The 23,479-nt window shown below is 37.1% G+C and overlaps 1 protein-coding gene and 1 pseudogene across 6 annotated transcripts in view; one reads left to right on the top strand and one right to left on the bottom strand.

The window, feature by feature from the left end:
- Nucleotides 1-23,479, bottom strand: part of ERBIN (erbb2 interacting protein) — a 125,308-nt gene that overhangs the window by 97,683 nt on the left and 4,146 nt on the right. The window lies entirely within an intron of this gene.
- Nucleotides 139-1,269, top strand: LOC129074586 (dnaJ homolog subfamily A member 1-like; annotated as a pseudogene).

The following is a 23,479-nucleotide window of genomic DNA, read 5'->3' as shown; positions in this document are numbered from 1 at the left end:
CAGGTCCCCAGTTGGGGAGATGCAAGAGGCAACTGATCCATGTTTCTCTCGCACATCGAATTCTCTCCCTCTCTTTCTTCCTCCTTTTCCCCTTCTCTCTGAAATAAATAAAATCTTTTAAAAAAAAATTTGTTTTACATGGTGAGGGAAACCAATTATGATATTTGGGGGGTCAAATCCAATTCGATTCTAGGAAGCTGACTTTAAAGTAGCACCTTATAAGACCACATGAAGGAGAGAAGTTTAAACAGATTTCTCAAGCTTATGAAGAGGTCTATTATGCAAAGAAACAGGAATTATATGACAAAGGAAAACAGGCAATTAAAGAAGGTGGAACAGGTAGGAGTTTTGGCTCTCTCATGGACATCTTTGATATGTTTTTTGGAGGAGAAAGGATGCAGAGAGAAAGGAGTGGTAAAAATGTTGTGCATCAGCTCTCAGTAACCTTAGGTTTCTATAATGGTGCAACAGGAAATTTGGTTCAGCAAAAGAATGTGATTTATGACAAATGTGAAGGCCAATGTGGTGAGAAAAGAGTAGTAGAGTGCTATCCCAACTGCTGAGGTACTGGGAATGCAAGTGAGAATTCATCAGATGGGACCTGGAACAGTTCAGCAAATTCAGCTTGTGTGCATGGAATGCCAGGGCCATGGGGAACAGATCAGTCCTAAAGACAGATGCAAAAGCTTCAATAAAAGGAAGACAGTTCAAGAAAAGAATCTAGAAGTTCATATTGACAAAGGCATGAAAGACGGCCAGTACATAATATTCTATGGGGAGGTAAAAAAAAAAAAGAACCAGGACTGGAGCCAGAAGATAGTCGTTGTTTTAGATCAGATGGAACATGCTGTTTTCACTTGACAAGGAGTACATTTTTTCATGTGTATGGACATAGAGCTAGTTGAAGTACTGTGTGGCTTCCATAAGCCAATAACTACTCTTCACAGTTATCACCTCTCTTCCAGGTTATATTGTCAAATACGGAGATATCAGATGTTTGCAAGATGAAAGCATGCCAATTTATCATAGACTATATGATCATCAAATTTAAGGTAAACTTTCCTGAGAATACCTTTCTCTCTCGCAATAAACTCTCTCTGATAGAAAAGACTATCACATGAAAAGAAATAGAAGATACTGATGAAAATGGACCAGGCAGAGATGGTAGACTTTGATCCAAATTGAGAAAGATGGAGCCATTACAATGAAAAAGCATATAAGGATGGTGAACATCATCTCAGGGGTGGTGTTCAGGGTCAGACCTCTTAACAGGGCCAGTGAATAACACTTACTAGTGGCATTTTACATACAATAGTGAATGAGTGAAAGACTATAATAATATGCTCACTACTTGCTGTTGTTTTTGGAATAACATTCAACTACAGTAGTGTCTTAACAGTTAACAACTACTTAAAAAAAAAATTTCCCCTAGTGCCCTGGCTGGTGTGGCTCAGTGGACTGAGTGCCAGCCTGGGAATCAAAGGGTCACTGGTTCAATTCCCGGTCAGGGCACATGCCTGGGTTGTGGGACAGGTCCCTGGCTGGGGGCACCAAGAGGCAACCACAGATTGATGTTTCTTTCCCTCTCTTTCTCCCTCCATTTCTCTGGAAATTTAAACAAAAAAATTCCCCTAGCATTTGTTAGGACATACTTTGTAATTAATTTCAGCTATGTACATGGAATAGCTTAGGCAGAAATGCTAGGTATGTACTGACTTTGGTCTATGACCTTTAATCGGTAAGCTATGAAGTTAAAATTCTGTATTTAACTGCCAATCAGACAAAGTACTTACTTTGAGAGAAGTGTTAGTCTGTATTAAGTAGGATTAATTGTGATACTTCTGCATTTATTCTATTGCCGCAACTGTTATTTGAAGATGGCATGCCATATAATTTAGCCTGTGTTATCAGTGATAGAACTAGTATCTTTCTAAAGAAGGAGTTTATCATAATAAGATGCTTCTTGAAGGGCTTGCACTTATAGAATTGCATTCCCTTTTGCCATGCCATCTTTTTTTTAGTATGTATAACTATATCAGTCCTTGGTTACAGTTTTTTCCCTTCTCTTTGGACCAGTTCAAATAAGCCTCAGAGTAGTGACTTCCGGGGCAGGCTAACTTCAAAGTTAGAATTATGATACCTTTACATGGAGAAGTAATTGGCATGTATGCGATAAGAAGGTATGTTTTTAGGTATGTTACAGGCTTACTTTAAACCATGTAACTTAAGCTCCAAAATAACTGTACAGCAAATTATGATCATTAGCTTAAATTGGATATTTAAAAGTAATGTTCACAAGCTTAAAATTGTATATTGGCATTTAAGCAATTCTTGAAATGTATGAGTGTCTCCTTAATTTACTGATTACAAATCATAAAAAAGTAAAATAAATGTAAAACGTTAAAATTTTCAGAAAAATTTCAGGATATAAGGTTAAGCAAAGTGTCTTTAAATTCTAGAAGAGACCAACCCATAAAAGACAGATAAACTGGATCTCATAAAATGAAAAATTTTTGCTCTGTAAAAGGCCTGTTAAAAGAATAGAAGGCAGCTTTTGGTCAAAATGGTGGCGTAGGTAAATGCAATACTAGAAACCTACCACAACCACATCAAAATTACAACTGATGTACAGAACCACCATCATTCAGAACCGTCTGAAATTTAGGTGACCAGAAGTTTTACAACTAAGGATACAAAGAGGCAGCCACATCAAGACTGGTAGGAGGGGCTGTGGTGGCAGATAAAAATCAGGAGAGATTATCTGGGCTGTGGAGATATCTGGGCTTGCTCCCCCCTGAGGAACAAGGCGTCACAGTCCTGTATCAGGTCCCCCAGCCCAGTGTTCCAGTACCAGGAAGTCCCCCTAACTTTTGGCTGCAAAATCCAGTAGGAATTGTGGCTTTGTGAGACGGAGGGCTTCAGGAGTCCCAGGCAGTTCCTCTTAAAGGGCCCACTCCCACTGAGCTCCCACTGAAAGGTACCAGGGACGTAAGGGAGGAACTGAACTGTCAGGCATCAGAACAAGAGCTGGAGGAATAGCTTCCTCCGAGAAAGAAGTGTCAGCAAAAGCCATTGTTCCTTTTCTGAGCCCTTCCCTGCAAAGCTAGCAGGCTAGTGCCATATCTGAGTCTCCAACAACCTGGCTATCACTGTTTGCCCTGCCCTGATGATTCCCTGAGACCCCACCCCACCCAACTTGAAGGCCAACCCAAACTATTACCAGTGGATTTTCTGTACAAAGGGGCCTACCTTGGCTCTTGCTTCAGACTTTCCTAAAATCTCTCAAACAGGCAACATCTGGCCTTGGCCTGCCCATACCTAACACTATCGCTAAGTGGTCCCAGGCCTGGCACTACTGGCAGCCAGCCTTGGCAACATCATGGCCTCTCCTGGGCATGTCCAAGCCCAGCACAAGCAGCAGATATCTGTAGACTAATTTGTAGCTCATGCTGGGCCACTACCTTGGCCTACACCTCCCTGCAGGCTCCACAGCCAGTGTACCTGGTAGACAGTTTCAGACCATGTCAAAGCACCACCCAACCACCTCCACAAGTGATACACTCCAGAGGTGGACTCAGTGGGCACCAGAGCCCCACTGAAGCAATTCCTGCTCCATGAAATGGGCCTCTGCACAGCTGATCCTCTACGATGGTCACAGGTAGCCCTTGAAGCCCATCAGCCTGAGGATAAATCCCTCCTGCTAAGATGCTAACAGCACTCAAGGTTCAACTACAACAGGAGGTTGCACATAGCCCACATAGTGGTGGTCGGGTACACCTGGGGTGCCCAGAACACCTACTACATAAGGCCACTGTACCAAGCCTGGGAGATGAAGCAGCTCTACCGAATACATAGAAACAAACACAGGGAGACTGACAAAATAAGGAGACAAAGAAATATGGCCCACATCAAAGAATAGATCAAAGCTCCAGAAAAAGAACTAAACAAACCTGAGACATGCAATCTATACACAGAGTTCAAAACACTGGTTATAAAGATGTTCAATGAACTTAGAGGAAGAGTAGATGAACTTAGAACTCCAACAAAGGGATAGGAAACATAAAATGGAACTAGAAAACACAAAAAAGAACCACTCAGAAATGAAGAATACATTAAAAAAATACACAACAAGGAATCAGCAGTGGAGTAGGTGAAGCAGAGGATCAAATCAGAGATATGGAAGATAAGGAAGCAGTAAACACCCAATCAGAAAGCAAAACACAAAAAGAATAAAAAAAAATGATGGTAGTATAAGGAGCCTCTGGGACAACTTCGAGCATACCTACATTCTACATCATGGGGGTGAAAAAGGAGGAGAGAGCAAGAAATTGAAACCTATATGCAAAAATGACAGACAACTTCCCTACCTTGGGGAAGGAAACAGACATACGAATCCAGGAAGCACAGAGAGTCCCAAACAAGGCCAACACCAAAAAATGCCAAAGGTTAAAGACAAAGAGAGAATCTTAAAAGCAGCAAAAGAAAAGCAGTCAGTAAATACCATTCAGCTGATTTCTCAACAGAAACGTTGCCGACCAGAAGGGACTGGCAAGAAATATTCAAAGTGATGATAAGCAAGGACCTACAAGCAAGATTACTCCACCCAGCAGAGCTATAATTTAGAATTGAAGGACAGATAAAGACAAGAAAAAAACTAAAGGAGTTCATCACACCAAACCAGCATTATATGAAGTATTAATGGGTCGTCTTTGAAAAGGAAAGAATATGAACAATAAAATGGTACTAAATATATAACAACAATTGAATCTAAAAAAACAAAATAAACAAACAAGCAGAACAGGAACAGATTTAGAGATACAGAGAACATTTTGTCAGACTGGAGGGGGGCTGGAGGGATAGGTGAAAAAGGTGAAGTTATTAAGAAGTACAAATTGGTAGGTACAGAACAGTCACGGGAATGTAAAGTACTACATAGGTAGATACAGAACAGTCACGGGAATGTAAAGTACTGCATAGGGAATACAGTCAATAATACTGTAATAACTATACATAGTATCAGATGGGTATGTGATTTATCAGAAAGATCACTTAGTAAGTTACACAATGTCTAATCACTGGGTTGTACACCTGAAACTAGTGTAACATTGTATGTCAACTGTAATTGAAAAATTTTTTAAATTATTTATGCAGGGATGGTTCAATATACTCAAGTCAATAAACGTAATACATCACATAAATAAAAGGAAAGACAAAAACCACATGATCATCTCGATAGACGTAGAAAAAGCATTTGATAAGGTACATTACCCATTAATGATCAAAACACTCAGCAAAATAGGAATAAATGGGGCATTCCTCAACGTAATAAAGGCCATATATGAAAAACCTACAGCCAACATCATACTCAACGGGCAAAAACTAAAAGCTTTCCCACTAAGATTGGGAACACGACAAGGATGTCTGCTTTCACGGCTTCTTTTCAACATCATATTGGAAGTCCTAGCCACAGCGGTCAGACAAGAAAAAGAAATAAAAGGCATCAAATAGGAAAGGAGGAAGTAAAGCTATCATTGTTTGCAGATGACATGATAGTGCACATAGAAAACCCTGTAGCCTCTACCAAAAAACTCCTCAACCTAATAAGTGAATTTGGCAAAACAGGATACAAAGTCAATATTCAGAAACCACAGGCATTTTTGTACACCAGCAATGAAATAGAAGAAGAAATCAGAAAAAAAAAAATACCATTCGATATAGCAAGAAGAAAAATAAAGTACCTAGGAATAAATTTAACCAAAGAGGTAAAAGACCTGTACGCAGAAAACATTGAAGAAAGAAATTAAGGAAGACACAAATAAATGGAAGCATATACCATGCTCATGGATTGGAAGAATTAATATCATCAAAATGTCCATACTACCCAAAGCAATTTATAGATTCAACACAATCCCTATTAAGATACCAATGACATATTTCACAGAAATAGGACATTTCAAAAATTTATATGGAACCATAAATGATCCCGAATAGCCGCAGCAATTTTGAGAGAGAAAAACAAAGTAGGAGGGATCACAATACCAGACATCAAACTATACTACAAAGCCACTATACTCAAAACAATCTGGTACTGGCACAAGAACAGATCCATAGACCAGTGGAACAGAGTAGAAAGCCCAGAAATAAGCCCAGGTCTCTATGGGCATCTAATATTTGACAAAGAGGGCAGAAGCATAAAATGGAGCATTATAGCCTCCAACAAATGGTGTTGGGAGAGCTGGATAGCTACATGCAAAAAATTGAAATTGGATCATCAGCTGACACCATACACAAAAATAAACTCAAGATGGATAAAAGACTTACATATAAGTCGCAACACCATCAAAGTCCTAGAGAAGAACATTGGCAGGAAACTCTCAGATATCCCACGCAGCAATTTTTTCACTGATATGTCTCCTAAAGCAAGGGACATAAAGGAAAGAATAAACAAGTTGGACCTCATCAAAATAAGAAGCTTCTGCACGGCTAAAGAAAACATCAGCAAAATGAAAAGGGAGCAAACTCTAAGGGAAAATATATTCGCTAATGATACATCAGATAGAGGTTTGATCTCCAAGGTATATAAAGAACCCACTCGACTCCACTCCAAGAAGACAAACGATCCAATCAAAAAATGGGCAAAGGACTTGCACAGACGCTTTTCCAAGGAGGAGATACAGAGGGCCCAGAGACATTTGAAAGGATGCTCAGCATCACTAGCCATCAGAGAAATGCAGATCAAAACCACCATGAGGTACCACCTCACACCGGTCAGAATGGCCATCAGAAACAGATCCACAAACAACAGGTGCTGGCGAGGCTGTGGAGAAAAGGGAACCCTAGTCCACTGTTGGTGGGAATGCAGACTGGTGCAGCCATTGTGGAAAGCAGTGAGGAATTTCCTCAAAAAGCTCAAAATGGAACTGCCTTTTGATCCAGTGATTCCCCTGCTGGGACTATACCCTAAGAATCCCAAAACACCAATTCAAAAGAACCTATGCACCCCAATGTTCATAGCAGCACAATTTACAATAGCCAAGTGTTGGAAGCAACCTAAATGCCCATCAGTAGATGATTGGATCAAAAAGTCATGGTACATTTACACAATGGAATACTACGCAGCAGAAAGAAAAAAAGAACTACTAAACTTCGTGACAGCATGGATGGAACTCGAGAGCACTATGATAAGCGAAATAAGCCAGGGGGCGAAAGACAAATACCATATGATCTCACCTATAAGTGGTACCTAACCAACAATACAAAGATGCAAGGAATATAAGACCAGCAACACTGAAAGGAAAAGAAACCAACAGAGACAAGAGGGAAGGAGGGAGGCGGGGCAGGAGAAAAGGAAGGGAAGGGGAAAGTCAAGGAACATATAGCAAGGACTGATGGACAAAACCAAAGGGGAAGAGCTGAGGGAGAGAGGGAGGGAGGGAGGGGGCAAGGGAAAGTGGTGTGGGGTAGGCAGAGACAAATGTATTTGAAAAAAATAAATAATTTTAAAAAAGACTTATAAATATATTATATAATTAAAAAAAATAAACCCCCCCCGAAAAAAAAGATTTCTTAAATTTTTTTTAAAGATTTTATTTATTTATTTTTAGAGAGAGGGGAAGGGAGGGAGAAAGAGATGGAGAGAAACATCAATGTGTGGTGGCCTCTCGCATGCCCACTACTTGAGACCTGGCCTGCCCTGGCATGTGACCTTACAGGGAATCGAACAAGAGACCCCCTGCTTCGCAGGCCAGCACTCAATCGACTGAGCCACATTAGCCAGGGCTAAAAAAAATTATTTAAAGTTAAAAAAAAAAGAAGAGGAGGAGGGGGAGGGGGCGGAAAGCTAAAAATGGGAGAAAATAATTGCAAACCACATAACCAAAAAAGAATCAGTATCTAGAATATATAAAGAACTCCCAAAACTCAACAGTAAAAAAAAAAAAAATTAGAAAATGAATGAAAGACACAACAGACACTGCACTAAAGAGAAATATGGAAGGTGAATAAGCAGATAAAAGATGTTCAGCATCATTAGCTAGCAGGGAAATGAGATGTAAAAATATAAGATGCCACTATGTACCTTAAGAATGTCTAAAATAAAAATAAATAGTATCAATACGAAATGCTGGTAAGAATGAGGGAAAACTGGATCTCTCATCACTGCTTATGAGAATGCAAAGTGGAATGGTCACTCTAGAAAACACTCTGACAGTTTCCAACACTAAAGTGTACAACACAGCAATTATACTTAGACATTAATCTCAGAAATAAAGAACTTAATCTTCACACAAAAACCTGTACATGAATGTTCATAGCAGCGTTATTCATAATAGCCAAAAACTGGAAGTAACCTAGATGTTCTTCAATATGAAATGGTTATATCCATACTGTGAAATAGCATTTGGCAATAAAAATGAATGAACTATTACTATAAGCAATAACTTTGAGGAATCTCCAGAAAAATCAGGCTAACTGAAAAAAACCAATCCCAAGAGTTACTTAATATATGACTCCATCTATAGTTTTAAAAAGACAAAAATGGGAAGTGGGGAAATATGGCAGGGGGATGGGGATAGTAGTAACAAAAGGGCAACAGGAATTCTTGTGATGATGGAACTATTCTGTATCTTTACTATCAATTCCAATATCCAGGTTGTGATAGTATACTACTGTAATTCTGCAAGACGCTGACTCAAGGGGAAAATGGGTAAAAAGTATATCATGTACCGCTATCATAGTTCTTAAAACTGTATGTGAACCTACAATTATCAGAAAATAAAAGGCTTGCCCTGACCAGTGTTGCTCATTTAATTGGGCATCATCCCACAAAGCAAAAGGTTGTGGGTTCACTTTCCAGTCAGGGCTCACTCCTGGATTGTGGGTTTGGTCGCCAGTAGGGGTGCAGAGGAGAGACAACTGATCAATGTTTCTCTCACATTGATGTTTCTCTCTCTCAAGAGAGAGAGAGATCCCTCTCTTCCCTCTCTCTAAAAAATACATAAATCTTTTTTTAAAAAAAAAAGCTTATTCAAAAGTGAAGTCTAAAATGAAACATTTGTAAAATAGTGAAGGAAGGGAGAATTCTAGCATTTTTTTATATATTAAAAGTTAGGCTAACCAAAATATCCAAGATAAATTAGGAAATACAAAATAGTTTAAATATTTAAGTTTTCAATTAAATAGCTAAGCACTTTTAAAAAGTTATAAACCCAAACTAAAACTCTTAGAAGAAAACACGGGGCAAAAACTTATTGGCAATTAGTTCTTGGCTATGACACCAAGGCAGAGACAACAAAAATCAGACAAACTAGCTTTCATGAAAATTAAAATTTCATGCATCAAGTTACTATCAACAGAGTAAAAAGGAAACCTACAGATTGGGAGAAATATTTGCAAATCACCTATCTGATATGGAATAAATATCCAAAATATAGAGAACTCCTAAAGCACAACAACAAAGCAACCTTATTCAAATACAAGCAGTCTAAACAGACATTTCTCCAAAGATACACAAATAAGCACATGAAAGGATGTTCAGTATCACTCATCACTAAGGTAATGCAAATCAAAATTACAAGATACCACCTCACACTCATTAGGATGGGTATTTTTCAGAACAAAACAAAACAGAAAATGAAAGAAAAGAAGTGTTGGCAAGCACATGTTGAAATTAGACCCCTTGTGCACTGTTGGTGGGAATGTAAAATAGTACAGACACTGTGGAAACCAATATGGGTGGACCTCAAAATTTTTGAAAATTAAATTATCATATGATGCAGCAATTCCATTTCTCAATACATACCAAAGAAAAACTGAAAGCAGGGTCTCAAAGAGATATTTGTATATACATGTTTATGGTAGTTTTATTCACAATACCTACAATATGGAAACAACCCAGCTGTCCACAACAGATGAATAAAACAAAACATGGTATGTACAATGGAACAGTCAGCCTTAAAAAGGATATTTTGACATATGCTACAACATAGATGAACTCGGAGAACATTATGCTAAATGAAATAAGCCAGAACCCAAAACGGCAAATATTGTATGAGTCCATATACATGAGGCACTTAAAGTAGTCAAAATCATATGAACAAAAAGTAGAATAGTGATTTCCAGCAGCTGGGAAGGCAGAAGGAATGGGAAGCTATTGTTTAATGTGTAAATAACTGCAATATTGCAAGATATACAGACTTGTAAAGATGGGGCGTGTTGCCCTGACTGGTGTGGCTCAGCTGGATGCAGGCATCACCTTGCAAAGTGAAAGGTTGCCAGTCAGGGCACATGCCTGGGTTGCAGGTTTGGTCCCAAGTCAGGTTACACAGGAAAGGCAAGCAATTGATGTTTCTGTCCCTCTCTGTCTCTCTACTTTCTCCCCTCTCAAATAACTAAATAGATAGATAAATAAATCTTTAAAGATGGATGGTGTTCACTGATGCACAACAATGTATACTTAATACCACTGAACTATATACTTAAGAAAGTAAATTTAATGTTATGTATATTTTATCACAATTTAAAAGATTTAAGTTATAAATCTAAAGAACGAAAAATTTCTTAAATATTTGAGGAAGCTTCAGTGGAAACAATGGTACTTGAATTGGGCTTCATGAATGAGTAGAATGTGTGGAAAGAGGCCATGTAGGAGTTGTAGAACAGGAACTAAAAAATTAGTGATGAGAATGCTTATACTTCGATCTATAATCATTAGCCACTTTCTAAGAAATGAAACAGGACATTTAAATTTTGATTTTCCAGAAACTGTGAATATAAAGTACTAAAGGTTTATCATTTCTTTAAAAATGAGTTTCCAAACATTCAATATAGGTAATTTGAACATGGATAATACATTTTTCCTGCATATGTGTCAGTAAAAAGCAATCTGACCTTTTCAAATAATACAAATACCTTATAGCAGAGTATTTCCAATTCTTCCCTTTCATCCTTTATAACATTGGTTTCATTAATTTCACTCATCCACAAACTATCACCACTGAATACAATGTTGCTATTTCTAGCAACAATGGTGGATACATATCATTTGTCAAAACCCACAGAATGTTCATCATAGAGTAAAGCCTAATGTAAATGTAATATAATGTGAGTTAATTTAATATGAGTTAATAACACATCAATATTGGTTCACCAATTATAACAAATGTCCAGCAGTTACCAGGAGGAAAAATGGGGGAAGATGGAGTGAAGCATATGGAAACTCTATACTTTCTCAATTTTTCTGTAAAGCTGAAACTACTCAAAAATTAAACCATTTTTTAAAATCTGAAATTAAAAATTATATACTGTTTTTGAATTAGTCTTACAATGGAACTTCTTGGCTCAAATACTGATGCTTTTTTTTTTGGTAAACTGAGTTGTATTCTATTTATTTCTAAAATTTTAAACAATCATCTATGATAAACTGGCATGTGCCATAGAGGGAAAAATCCCAAGGTTTCCTCATTTATGTTAACCCAAAACTTTTTTTCTATAACATCTATTGAAAATATTGCGAAAATAGTGTTATTCTAACTTCCTTTTAGAAGTATAGTTGTGAAGAGGGAAAAAACAACAATAGTTCTGGGGATCTAGTGTACAGCAGTGTGATTACAATTAACAATATTGTATTATATACTTGACAGTGGCTAATACATCTTAAATAGTCTCACCACAAAAAAAAGAAAAGGTAATTATGTGACACGATGGAATGATGGAGGTGTTATCTAACTCCATGGTGGATTTGTTTTTCTAATCTCACTCATGTCACTACCAAGTTAATAGATCTCTAGGATTTTACTTCCCCCTCTGGGCCAATAATTTTATCTTCTGATAATTGAAAAGAAAGAACGATTTACATAAACTAGACTATTTCTGAGTCACTTTTGGTGATAAAATCCACTGAAAATGCAGAAAATATCAGCATTCTGGAGAACAGTCTTTCATTTACACCAAATTATCCATTAAATATACTACAAGGAAGGATAATACCAAGATCAGTGGAACATGTAAATATTGACAAAAAATATACCGCAGGGTGTAAGTAGTGGCAAAGATCTCTTGGGAAACATTTATTAGGTGCATGAACTACATTAAGTAGAGAGTTCACTATTCAAATAAAGGACCAAAATAACTGTTAACGATATACATAATTATTACTGTGCATCATAATAAATACTAAGCAGTCCAAGGAAAATGTTTACAATTACTATTTTTTTTTCAGAGATAAACCAAAAAAAGCAGTTAAGGAACAAGGTTCGAGAAGCCATTCTCTCATCACTGCAGCAATCACCCTTCAAGGTAAGCGGTCCTTCCACTGCTCTACTTAAACCAACCCAAGGATTTTTGCTTCTCTAGGACACTCAATGTAGCAAGTATTTTTTTTTCTCCTTTCCATTCCCACAGCCAGACAACACTAATGAAAGCAAGTGCAATATGATTAAATGGAAGCACTGGGTGGCAATAAAAGTTCCTTATCCCTTTATCAAAGACTAAATTAATCACACTGCTATCCTAATGTTAGAAGATGATCTTGAGCAATGAAAGGATATTGAAGTAAGAATTTTATAGCTAAAAAGATGTGTAATTATGTACTAGTTAGTATGCATATTACATTATAAAATACCAGAATATGCAATTCATATATTTATGATTCAATTAAGAAACAAGATACCAGTACTAGTGCATCTAAACTTATATACCGAGAAGACCCAAGTGTATCATCTAAAAATCTATTAGCAATAAAATGTAGCAGGTAATTTTTTTTTAAATCAATCTCCTCCTTCTATTTGTATATCCAGATAAGAATTCAGATAACAAAAGAGCCCCCATTCAAAACAGCAGCAGCTCTCACCAGCCCTTCATTAAGCTTTTGGAGATGAATTTAATAATATAAACATTTCTTAATGAGAATAAGTGATATTGATAAGAAACATGGATATGGCAAGAAGAGAATCATAAACTCTACCAAAAGGCATAAGCATTAAATAAATGCAAAACTTACCTTCCTAAAAAGAGATATATTATTGTAAAGGTGTCAATTATCCCCTAAATTAATCTATAAATTCAATGCACTCTCATCAACACACCAACAAGAATCATTTTTAGAACTTAGTAAGGATGATTCAATCCACTTAGAAAATTCTTTGGAAAGTAGAGTAATAAACTGACAGTTCCAGATACTACGCATACTCTAATGCAGGAGGGGGGTCAAAATAGTATAGTATCATTACAAATAAATAAATAGATAAATAAAAAATGAAACCCTGACATAAATTAAGTATATTTGAAAATTTGCTACTAATAAAGATATAATTTTAAAGGTAAAAGATGATTTATTCAACAAATGGCGTGTATAAGTCACTACAAATTTGGAAAGAGTTAATCTAGATAATTTTACTCCCTAAGCCAAAAAAGAAAAACTTCAGTTATTATTTTTATAATATTGGGATAAAACTTTTTTAAGAATATTATTAAATCAAAAAAATGTGTAGACCAACAAATTTGACTACATTAAAATTTAAACTTTTTATATGGGAAAAAGAAATAACCAAAGTGTATTAGCAAGAAACCAGTAAGAACCATCTGGAACACAAAAGACATTCAAATATGTAATCTATCTTAAAGAATTCTTACATTTATCTTGCCTAGTCACAAATAAATACTAGATTTAAATCCAGGCAATCTGATGCCAAATCTATGTTCTTACATACTATTCTACAGGGTGGGGCAGAAGTAGGTTTACAGTTGTAAGTATGTGAAACACTGAGTTTATTTTTGTATTATTACTTATGAATTATTTCAAACAGCTGCAAAAAGGGATTAATATCCAAAATACATAAAGAACTCATACAACTCAACACTAAACAAACAATCCAATTAAGAAATGGGGACTTTCGGCCAAGATGGAGGCATAGATAGATACACTTTGCCTCCTCACACAAAAGGAGGACAACATTGAAAAACAAAAAATAACCAGAGCTCCCAGAAAATCGAACTGTATGGAAGTCCAACAACCAAAGAGCTGAAGAAGAAACATTCATCCAGACTGGTAGGAGGGGCAGAGATGGGCAGCTGGGGCAGAGAGGCCTCGAGCAAAGGCAGGGCTGGCAGACCGGGCGGTCCCATATTTGCATGTGGATAAACTGTGAGGAACAGCTGGGGAGCAAGACAGACCACGCAATCCAGGGTTCCAGTGCAGGAAAAGAAAGCTCAAAACTTCTGGATGTAAAAACCTGTGGAGGTTGCAGAAGCAGGAGAAACTCCCAGCCTCACAGAAGAGTTCACTGGAGAGACCCACAGGGTCCTAGAACATTCACAAACCCACACACCAGGGGAATAAGCACTAGAAGGGCCCAATTTGCTTGTAAGTAGTGAAAGTGACTAAAAGCCCACCAGAAGGCCAGGAGCCAAACAGGTGGCATTGTTGTTCCCTCTCTAATCCCTCCCCCACGTATACCATCACAACACAGGGACCTGGGTTGCCCCACCCTGGTGAACACCTGAAGCTCCGCCCCTTCCAAAGTAAGAGGCGCGCGGAGACAAAGAAATATGGCACAAATGAAAGAACAGATCAAAGCTCCAAAATGTCCAGGGAATAAGAAGCGTAAGTAGTAGGTACAAGATAGACACGGAGAGGTTAATAGTATAGGAAATGGAGAAGCCAAAGAACTTATATGTATGACCCACTGACATGAAGTAAGGAGGGGGGAAATGCTGGTGGGATGGGAGGTGCAGGGCAGAAGGGAATAAAGAGGAGGAAAAAAATGGGACAACTGTAATAGTATAATCAATAAAATATATATTAAAAAAAGAAAAAGAATGGGCAGAGAACCTGAACAGACACCACTTCAAGAAGGCATACAAACGGCCAACACATATAAAAAGATGTTCAACTTCACTAGCTATTAGGGAAATGCAAATCAAAACTATAATGAAATACCACCTCATGCCTCTTAGAATGACTATTATCAACAAGACGGGTAATAAGAAGTGTTGAAGAGGTTGTGGGGGAAAAGAAACCTTCATTTACTGCTGGTGGAAATATAACAGGTACAGCCACTATGGAAAACAGTGTGGTGGTTCCTCAGAAAATTAATAGCGTTTCCATATGACCCAGCCATCCGTCCCCTGGGTATCTACCAAACAAACTCAAAAACATTTATTCACAAAGATACATGCACCCCTATATTTCTTGCAGCATTATTCACAGTGGTCAAGAAATGGAGATAACCAAAGTCCTTTGTTAGAGGATTGGATAAAGATGTGATACATACGTACTATGGGATACTACTCAGCCATGAGAAAAGATGAAATACTGTCATTTGTGACAACACGGATGGACCTTGAGTATATTATGCAAGCAAAATAAGTCAGTCAAAAAAGGCCACGAACAGCATGGTTTCACTCATATGTGGGATATAAAACTGAAATTCATAGGCACAAACAACAGTATGGTGCTTACCATAGGAAAGGGAGTAAGGGGGTAGTAAAGAGTAAAGGGGTCCAAATACATGATGACAGAAAATTTACCTTTGGGTGGGGGGGAACATAATGCAACAGAGAGAGCATAGAAATGTACACTTAAAACCTATATAATCTGATCAAGATGGAGACGTAGGCAGACATGCTTGCCTCTTCACAGAACCACATCAAAATTACAACTAAAATATAGGACCACCATCACTCAGCAATGTCAGAAATCAAGTTGGATGGAAGTCTGACAATTGCAGAAGTGAAGAAACCACATCCATCTAGGTTGGTAGGAGTGATTCATTCGGACATAAGACGAGCTGGCTCCACACCAACATGAATAAAAATTCGGGAGGGATATCTCGGGAACAAGGAGTCCCAGACCCACACCAGGCCCACCAGCCCAGGATTCTAGTGCCAGGAAGATAAGTTCCCACAACTTCTGGATGCGAAAACAAGCAGGGATTGAGTCAATAGAGGCGGCTGTGGGAGCCCTAGGCAGTTCCTCTTGAGGAAACCACATATAGACTCACCTACTCAGACTCACTCCCTTTGAGCTCCCACACAGGGGTAGCAGTTTGAAAGGCACCAGTGGCATACAGAGAGGAACTGAAGTGTCTGCATTCAGGGAGAGGGCTGGGGGACAGCTTTCCCCCAGACAGATAGACAGGCAGAGGCCACTGTTCCTTTACTGAATTTGCCCCTAATGGAGCCAAAGAGGCGGCAGGCTGGTCCCATATCTGAGGCTATATCAACCTGGCTAACACTGTTTGCCTTGCCCTGGTGATTCCCTGAGGCTCAGACTCACCCAACTTACAGGCCCACCCAGGGGTGCTTTTCCATAAGAATGGCTGGTCTTGGCTCCTAAATCCTATTTAAACAAGAAACAGCTGGCTTCAGTGAGGCTGGTAGTCAGTGGTCACAGCTAGACCTTGCAGGTGACTGGCATATAAACCCCTCCCATTCATCTGACAACAGCAACAAAGGCCCAACTACAAGAGGAGGGTATACTCAGCCCACACAAAGGGCCCACCTCAAGTACCTAGCTCGGGTAATAGGGGAGGCTGTGCCACTGGACCACACAGGAACCTACTACATTAGGCCACACTACCAGGACACGGAGTCAAAGCAGCTCTACCTAACACATAGAAACAAACACAGGGAGGCTGCCAAAATAAGAAGACAAAGAAACGTGGCCCAAATGATGTAACAGATAAAAGCTCTAGAAAAAGAGGTAAAGGAAATGGTGATAGGCAATCTATCAGATACAGAGTTCAAAACACTGGTTTTAGGATGCTCAGGGACCTTAGTGAGGACCTCAGCAGCATTAAAAAAAACCCAGTCAGAAAAGAAGGATACGCTAATTGTAAAAAAGAACAATTTACAGGGAAACAACAGTAGAATGGATGATGCCAAGAATCAAATTAATGATTTCAAATATAAAGAACCAAAAAACAATGAATGAGAAAAACAAAAAGAAAAAAAGAATCCAAAAAAATGAGGATAGTATAAACAGCCTCTGGGACAACTTTAAGAGGTCCAACATTCACCTCATAGGGGTGCGAGGAGAAGAAAAAGAGCAAGAAATTGAAAATCTACCTAAAAAAATAGTGAAAGAAAGCTTCCCAAATTTGGTGAAGCAAGTAGACATGCAAATCTAGGAATCACAGAGAGTCCCAATTACGACAGATGCGAAGAGGTCCACTCCAAGGCACATCATTATTAAAAGGCCAAAGAGTAAGATAAAGGGAGACTCTCAAGAGCAAGAGAAAAGAAATTAGTTACTGGAAGGTTGCCAGATGCGGAGGGAGGGGGAAATGGGTGAAGAGGTGACGGGATTAAAAAGTACAAATAGGTAGTTACATAATAGCCATGGGGATGTAAAGTACAGTATAGGAAATGGAGGAGCCAAAGAACTTACATTCATGACCCATGGACATGAACAACGGTGGGGGAATTGCCTGGGGGAGTAAGGAGTGCTGGGTGGAGGGGGGCAAAGGGGGAAAATCAGGACAACTGTAATAGCATAGTCAATAATATATAATTTAAAAAAACCTTTATGATCCTATTAACCATTGTCACCCCAATAAATTTAATTTAAAAAATACTGTACTAACTTCCATATGAACTGTAAACCTACTTTTGTACCCCCCTTAAATTGCCTGCCTCAGATTTACACAAGTATTTGAAAAGACCTAATACCAAATTTGTTGAAGAATGCACATATAGAGGTAACTCATATACTATTGGTAGAAGTATAAATTGACACAAACTCTTCAGAGGGAATTTGATTCCATCTATCAATTTTAACTAAATACATAGCAAATGCATTTTGGGTATTTATCCACCAGGAAAAATTTACATCATAGTGAAAAATTCAGGTGCAAAGAGTAGAAGCGTCAATATATGTTCTGTACAGTACTGTCATGTATAACAACCCAGAAACAATCCTAACACTAAATAACATATATACCTACTAAATTCCCTTATATAGAAATGAAATATATCCCCCATTTTAAAGATATTTATACATGAATATACACGGACATTCATATATTGATATGTAAGAGCTCAAAAAATATGGAACACACTAAAAAGAGTATCTCTGGAAGATGAGATTATAGACACTTTCCATCTTCTATATTGTAAATTTCTGTATTTAAATTTTAATAACCAGAAAAAAAATTAAGGTAACTCTTTTAGCCCTTTGCCTATCAAAAGCCTCTTACTGCTTGTACCATAGTCAGCCTTTTTAGCCTTCTCTGAAGTATCTCACTGTATAGATACTTGGAAGACCAGCTTATTGGTAATATTATTGATTTGAATAACTAAGGTCAGGAAGATAAGGAAGATGACTCTCAGAGTTTCTGGCTTGGGAACCATTTTCTAAAGAAAGAACAGACATGACACAATGTTGATATCAGGTATCTAACAAATCAGTCTGTATTTACTATACAAAGTCTCTGCTATTCTGTAGTCAGAACAATTAATTAAATCTTTTGAAGTCCCCAGAGATTAACAGGGCACCCAAAGAATCCATTTGCTGCTGCCAGGATCCTTATCTTTTCCTAGAAAACTGAGAGTAAACCTATTCTAGTCACAACAAGATATCCCAGTATGCCTCTTAGATCACTTCCAAAATCTCTGTGGATGGGGAAGTCAAACCAACTTTTTCTAGGGTGGGCAATAGCCTTGTCAATTCATTTTTCAATTGCAGGTTTCTTGCACTGGCTCTAATACAAACAAAACAACCTCCTCTTCACACCACCACCCAAGGTTCTAGAATTACTCTGAAGTTTGAAATTCTAAGAACATCATTATCAGGAAGACAGATGCATGCTCCAAACTTTGGGATCATGCAAACAATATAACCTCAATATGGAAAAACAATGGCATCAAAATCACTGCGCTCATACTAAAATGGAGCTCAGACAGTATCTTCACAAGGAACTTTTACAATGTCGACAATAAAAGTACTGTTTCTTTCCATCCACGTTTTACATAGTAACCTAGGATTACTGAGAAATGAAAGTGTTTTGTCATACATTACATTTTAGAATTTTATCTCTTTAGAAATACTTTGAAAATTAACTAGAAGGATTTCTGGTTTTCTGGCCGAAAATGTCTGTCTGAACCAATGTTTACCTTATCTTTCTTACCAAAAAAAAAAAAAAAAAGTACAAAAACGAAATTATTTTTCACTGTCAGAAATAATTTACAAATATGGAAAGAAAAAACACTACTAATAAACCCTGTGTTGCTGGATTATAATTGACTGTATCATTATAAAATCAGTTTATAGAAATAAATATAGATGTAAATGGGAATGCACACATTTGTGCACATAAAAATATCCCCTAGCTGTATCCCCTTAATGTATAGAGATACACTAAGAAGGTCTGGGAGCAGTAATAGTCCAAGAGCAATAAATACAAGAAATGCCCGGATCTTGGCTTCTAAGTACCATTTTCCATTAAAAATAGCTGGAGCATGTTTGAAGGTAAGTCTGGGCCATCACCTTGTGCTAGATACAAAAAGTATTCAAAAAAAGAAGAGCTATGTCAAAAAGAAAATAAGCCAGCCAGACAGGGTTCCCATAGCTAAATCAAGAACAATTTCATGCCCTGGCTGGTGTGGCTCAGTTGGTTGGAGCATGGTCCTAACTGAAGGATTGCAGGTTTCATTCCTGGTCAGGGCACGTATGGGTGGCAACAAATTAATGCTTCTTTCTCACATTGATGTTTCTCTCTTTCCCTTCCTCTCTCTCTAAGGACAATGGAAAAATGTCTTCAGGTGAGGATTAAAAAAAAAAGAATTTCAATTTCATCAAAGTAAATGATAATGGAGTATAACCCAATGAATATAAGTCAGTAAGTATACAATATAAATAAGTGAATAAATTAAAAATCTGATGAGGAACAAAATATTTGCAGTTTCAAAGAACCTACCCTAAGAAATATTTAATTACAAATAAGAAAAGATTACCTTCACACAGGAGATGTCTAACAGTTATAAACCTTAATCACATAATCAATGACTACCAGCAATGGGACAACTGAAACTACCTGCAACCTAGTAAGATGCAAAGAGAAGAATGCAGTATCACTTCCATGACAACCCTGCCAGAGATCTAATCATACAAATCTAATTACAAAAATCTAATCAAAGATCTAAACATAAGAATATCTGAGAAATGCAAATTAAGGGATATGCTACAAAATAACTTGATCTATAATCTTCAGAAGTGTCAAGTCCCTGAAAGTAAGGACAGAAATTGTTCCAGATTAAAGAAGTTTAAAGAAGACTAATATGAAAACTAAATGTAATATATGATTCTAAACTGGATCTTTTTGCTCAAAGACTGGCACAACTGGTGAAATTTAAATGTTAGCAATGTATTCTTATTAACTTCCTAATTTTAATGGTTATGAGGACATTATGAGGTTTTTGTTTGCAGGAAGTAAACATTAAATATTAGGAGGTAATAGGGCATCAGGTGGGCAACTTCTGATAGTTCAGGAACAAAAATATCCTTTGTATTATGCTTTTGACTTTTCTGTATATTAGTTATTGTTCCAAACTTTGAAATATGAAAAAGAGTCACAAAAAATTTATAGCAGTACTAAAAACCTAGGAAGGGTGTATCTACAGGTAAGAACAGAAAGGAATTTGTAGAGAATACAAAGTGGATTGGGAAGAAATGACAATAAAACACAACACATCTGAGGAACCAGAAACACAAAACAAGCATAAAGTGGGATCTCCAAAAGAAGGATAAGTTTTCTTAACAAGAAGTATTGGGAGAAGTGTGTCCTGGGCAGTCAGCCAGGTAATAAAACCACAGAATAGCAGCCATGGTTAAGGCCTCCAGTGCAGCTCTCTGTACTGGAGGAGATCTGACACTTGAGCAGTATAACTGTGAAAATGGGAGAATATTATGTCCTGAGGGACAGGAAACATGTGTAAGAGGACAAACAACCCACATACCCTAAAAGAGAAACCCATTAGCTAAATATGCCAAAGCCAGAAGAACGGGGATTCACTTGCCTTGGGGAAATACACTTAAAAGATCAATACGGTATAGTCTGGACCATAACATAAAACTTGAACCACAAAAAAAAAAAAAAAAAATTCTAACATTCGAGGAAAAACCAAAACCATGTTGGATATACTAAGTACAATAAGATCAAATTTCCTATACTGTTAATAGAGGAAACAGAAGGCAATGTAAAAATAAAATCAACTCCTATGACAATGCAAGAGTTGTCAGAAACTCTATCCATCTGCCCTGCAAAAAGTAAGAAAATAAAAAGAACTGAAGACCAAATTAGTGAGGTTAAAGATCAAGCCTCGAGACTCTCCCTGAATGTAATACCAGAAGACCTTCCCCCATCCCCAAAAAGTCTTAAGTAATGAAAGCTCCATAAATCCCCAATATCTACCTATTTCTCAAAGTGTGGTCTATGGACCCTGGAAGTCTAAGACACTTTCAAGGATTCTTCAAGGTCAAAACCATTTTCATAATAATACTAGAACACTGCTTACCCTTTCCAATTATTATAATTGACAGTAACAGTGCAAAAGAAATGGTGGGTTAAAATGCTAGCACCTTAGTGCATACAAAAGCTGTAGTATGATGCTATACTACCACTACATAATCCCATATTTCTTTACAAATGTCATACTACCACTACATAATCCCATATTTCTTTTTAAATACCACTTTCATTTAAGAATGACTGTAATGAAGCAGTGAAAAATAATTTTATTAAATTTCAACACGTCTTTTAAAAAAAGCTCTTCTGTAATTACTTTGAGCTACAAGCTAAATTAACCTTTGTTTCCCTATGAAACGCTATTTTGGCCAAAGAACAAATAAAAAACTCATTATACAGACTTAGGAATTTGGCTGATACTTTCTTAAAAATAAATAAAGTTAGCCTGTAACTTCAAGGGAAAGACACTAACACATCTGTTACCACTCCATAATTTCAACTTCCAAGTGAAAATTTAGAACTGTGGAAAACTTAAGCTTGACAACCTCATAATATTAAAGACTTTTCTGATGAGATTAGTGGTGATATTAACAATTTTGTTTTTGTTTGCTACTACATAATGAAATGTGTCAACATTATGGGGAAAATGTGTAATTCAATGAATCAGTATTTCTCAAAGAACCAATATATGGTATTACAAAACCATGAACAGGTGAAAGATTCAAAGTGCAAGAAAAATAATGAATTTTCAGGAAACAAGAAATGGAAAATTCATTGATACAGTTTCAGATATGACATTGCAGTTACCCTTTAAAATACTACTTGTCAAATTCTGGTGTGGTATCAAAGAATACCCACAATCACCTTAAAAAGCTATGAAAATACTCCTCCCTTTTCCAACCAATATCTGCATAATGTTAAATTTTCTTCATATATTTCAACCAAAACAATATACTACAAGATTGAATACAGAGGTGGATATGACAATTGAGCTGTTTTCTATTCAAGTATACATGAGGGACTTGCAAAAATATACAATAAGGCCACACTTTTTGCTAAAGATTTGTTTTTGAAAATAGTTACTTTTTATTAAAACAGTATTAATGTCAACATGCAATGGTTTACTGTTATCTTCAAATTAATTTCTAAACATTCCTAATATGGGAATATTAAATATAAGCTACGTAAACCAAAGCTTTGGGGTTCTCAGTAATTTGCTAGAGTATAAAGAGACCCTAAAACCAAAAAGTTTGAGAACAGTTGTCTTAGGGCTACCTACTTCTAATTATGCTATGCTGTAACATAGTGTCTCCTTCTAAGGACAAATGCAATATATAAGGCACTCAGTCCCAAAGCAAGTTGTCCAAGATTACTCTATTTTCTAAGTTCTCAATCTTCTTTCCTTTTTTCTATTCCCTCACCCTGTCTAGTACACAAAAAGGCAGGAAACAGCTTACCGTGTACAAAATTAAATGGGCTCTGAATAAGGAAGGCCCTAGGAATGAAGTCCTCAGACTTTTATGCCGGTGGTGATTAGATATCTGTTTATTTTCTAGTTTTTCTACTACATTCTATATACCTAAAGTCATAGATACCCTGCACATAAGTAGGTTCTTCTTTTATTAATTTAATTTTTAGATATTCTTTTCTAGTGTGTTACATGTTATCTAAAGCCTGGCAGAACCTTCTTCATCCAATGGTACCTGGAATAAAATTTGAAATGACAAGAACAGAGTGATGGAATTCCACTGTGCTAGAGTGAGAATTCCACTGTGCTTATTTCATAAAAACAGACAAAGAAAAGCAATTTCAAAATTTTAGAAACACTTACGGAGAAGACATCTAACTTTGAGAGGTAGGACAGAAAGAAAAGGCACAAAATGGAGAGGGAAGGTATAAAGATAAAAGCTTGTGTGTTTTAAGAAGCCAAAAGCATAATAGTACAAAACGGTATAAAGCATTGTAGACAGTCTTAATACAATAATACATAACAACCTGACCTTAACAAAGGTAATTTG

This window comes from Pteronotus mesoamericanus, unplaced genomic scaffold, assembly GCF_021234165.1.
Source record: "Pteronotus mesoamericanus isolate MK-2021 breed Mesoamerican mustached bat unplaced genomic scaffold, CSHL_Meso_final contig_50, whole genome shotgun sequence".
Lineage (NCBI taxonomy): Eukaryota > Metazoa > Chordata > Mammalia > Chiroptera > Mormoopidae > Pteronotus > Pteronotus mesoamericanus.
This window is presented reverse-complemented; position numbering and strand designations above follow the sequence as displayed.